The sequence below is a fragment of the Nannospalax galili genome, unplaced genomic scaffold, assembly GCF_000622305.1.
Source record: "Nannospalax galili isolate Female #2095 unplaced genomic scaffold, S.galili_v1.0 scaffold540, whole genome shotgun sequence".
Taxonomy (NCBI): domain Eukaryota; kingdom Metazoa; phylum Chordata; class Mammalia; order Rodentia; family Spalacidae; genus Nannospalax; species Nannospalax galili.
Window position 1 is genome coordinate 2,389,083 of NW_008348613.1, and position 3,106 is coordinate 2,392,188.

The 3,106-nt window shown below is 48.5% G+C and overlaps 1 pseudogene; it reads left to right on the plus strand.

Moving 5' to 3' along the window:
- LOC103744104 overlaps positions 1 to 2,379 on the plus strand; it is a 79,975-nt pseudogene extending 77,596 nt beyond the window's left edge.
- Positions 2,380 to 3,106: the final 727 nt, after the last annotated feature.

Below are 3,106 nucleotides of genomic sequence, written 5' to 3' on the forward strand. Positions count from 1 at the left end.
TTCTCTACATGACTGAGAATTAGGGCCAGGCATTAGGGGTTTTGGGACAGATGAGGGGACCCACTTTTGCCCCAGTAGCTTATCTCTCTAAACAGCTGGATACCACCGTCTGGGGTGGCAACCTTGTCTCCGGGCTCTGGCAGCTGTAGCACTCCTGGCTCATGAGGGACTGAAGCTTACTTTGGGCCAGCCAATCTCTGTCCTTTCCCCCCACCAGCTTAAGGATTTATTAAGTCATGCATCTCTTGCCAGTCTAGCTCCCTCTAAACTACAACTCTTTCATGTTACATTTCTTGAAAACCCCTTGCTCTCCCTTGATTCCTGCCCTACTCTCAATCCAGCATCCCTTCTTCCTTCCAGTGAACCTCTCACTCATGCCTGGAAACTCTTCAGGAACTCTCCTATCAGGATCCCTTAATCTCTCCAGATCCCCTGCCAAACCCAGCCCTGACTTGGTTTGTGGACGGGAGTTCAACTCTCACCCCAACTGGGTCTTGCAGGGTGGGGTATGCCATAGTGTCTCTCACTGAGGTCATTGAGTCAGGACCCCTGCCACCTGGAACCACGTCACAAAAAGCTGAACTTGTGGCACTCATCAGGGCTCTGATTCTAGCCAAGGGACAGACGGTTAATATTTTTACAGACCCTAAATATGCCTTCCACATACTCCATCACCATGCGTGCCCCAGTATGGAAGGAAAGGGGTCTTTTAACAACCAAGGGAACCCCAATAACCAATGGCCCTTTGATTCTTAAACTCCTAGAAGCTTCCTACCTCCCAACTAAAGCAGCTGTGATCCACTGTCAGGGACATCAGCCTCTCACTGATCCCATAGCTAGAGGCAATGACCTAGCAGACAGGACAGCCAAGGAAGCCAGTATGACCCTCCCCCCTTCTGATGGCTTACACTTCCTGGCACCAACAGGAATGTCCCCTTCCTATCCTGCACAACAACGCAGGAGCCTTCTGGACAAAGGGGCCACTCAGGGCCCAGGGGGATGGCTTCTTCTATCAGACAAGTATTGCCTGCCTGAGGGACAAGCTTCCTCTATTTTAACCCATTTACATAATGTTTTTCATGTAGGTGCTCGCTCGCTGTACAAATTCCTGGAACCCCTCATCTATTGCCCTAAACTTTTTATGCTTCTCACAGAAGTCACCAGACAATGCTCCACCTGTGCCGTTGTGTCCCCATGGGGCGGATGCTGCCCTCCTCCATCTTTCAAACCTCACTAGCACTGGGTGGTCCTCCCGGGAGTCAACTGGCAGATAGACTTCACCCACATGCCTACTCACAAAAATCTTAAGTATCTCCTGTTTTGGGTAGATACATTTTAGGGATGGGTAGAAGCTTTTCCCACAACAGGTGAAACAGCACATATAGTGGCTAACTGTTTAATTCAAAACATTCTTCCTTGTTTCAGTCTTCCCCTCACTCTCCAATCAGATAATGGCCCAGGTTTTATCTCCAAAGTAACTCAGGCAGTCTCTCAGTCCCTGGGAATAACCTGGAGGTTACACATCCCCTACCACCCTCAATCCTCAGGGAAGGTTGAACGAGCTAACTCCCTTCTTAAGGACCACCTTACTAAACTCTCCCTAGAGTTACACCAATCCTGGGTGACTCTTCTGCCCCTTGCCCTTACTAAACTGAGAGCCATCCCAAGGGCTCCTTCCTTCCTCAGTCCTTTTGAACTTATGTATGGAAGACCATTCCTTCTCAACAACCTCCTACTCCAGCACCCCTCCCCTCTACACGATTATTTACCTGCCTTCACCCTTCTAAGGAAACTACTCAGGGAACATGCTGACTGGATTATTCCTCAGGCTTCTAAAGGACAGATTGACCACCCACTTCAACCTGGAGATCACGCCTACCTGCGGGTGCACATGCAGCAAAAAGGTATCTTGTCTACCCCAACTGCAGCCAAGCTCTCAGGACAACCCAGTTAGATTCATCTCTCCAAATTAAAACTGGCCAAGGAACACAGCAAGTACCAGGCTACCAGTATTGGGCCTCTTAAGTTGAAAATCTCGAGGATCCCTCCCTTAACACCAATTCAGGAATGAATTTCCTACTGATCCTATTTCTATTCTTCCCTCTAAACCCTACCTCAGCCATTCCCCACTGCACCTACCCACCATGTTCTTATAGATTTGAAATGTGGAAAATTAATAATAGAAACTGAGAACTTGAGCTCCTTAGCTCTGCTACATGCCCACTTTCTTCATGTAACACTGTCTCTCTTAAGTTTGACATGGTAGATGCTCGCTATGGTAGGTTTCTCTGCTTCATAGATGATCAAACCAAAAGAAATGCAGGGACCCAGGCAATTGGGAAGGCTGCTCCTCGTGGAAATGCAACTATCATTGGCTGAGTGCAGTGGGCAAAGAGGGATGGGGTAGATTCGGAATGAGCACAAACCAACTCACTCGGGTAACTGACCCCACAGATTGTAAGTGCAGCAGGGATTCAATTCTACACAGGCACAATCGGTATAAACAAGGAGTCTGTGGGGAAGTGGTCTTCAAAATACTTAATCCACACTCATGGACAGGAGACCGCATTGCTGTAGCAGGGATCCAGTACACAGTGGCTGCCATAGACCACTGGTGAGTAAAGATAAAAAAGACAATTCAGGATTCAAGGCCCCAGAGAGCTATGAAAGTCTTAGATCAGACACACAGCATGGCCGTAAAGCAGCTTCAAAGCTTCAATGCCTCCCGCAGCTTCTCTTGGGACCGCATTCTCACTTTATCGGTTAATCTCCTGAGAAACTTCTCTGATACTAATGTCTCCACTTGCTTTCTCTGTGCCCCCCTGCAGGGCTCGCTTCTCCTCCCTCTCCCAGTTTACAATGTTACTCCGCAGGCCACTACTCAGTGTTCCCGGGAACTTCTAGTACAGGGGCCCATGCCTGCCCCTCCCCTTTTTCTTAACAAAACAGAGTGTTGGACTCCACAAACCTCTAATTGTCCACACTCATCAAGCCGAAATGTCACAATTAAGGAAGATACTGCTCTAACCTCGGGACTGCTCTTTCTCTGTTCTTCCAAAATATACTCCTGCATCTCTCCACAGATTGAGGACACCTGTGCTCCAAT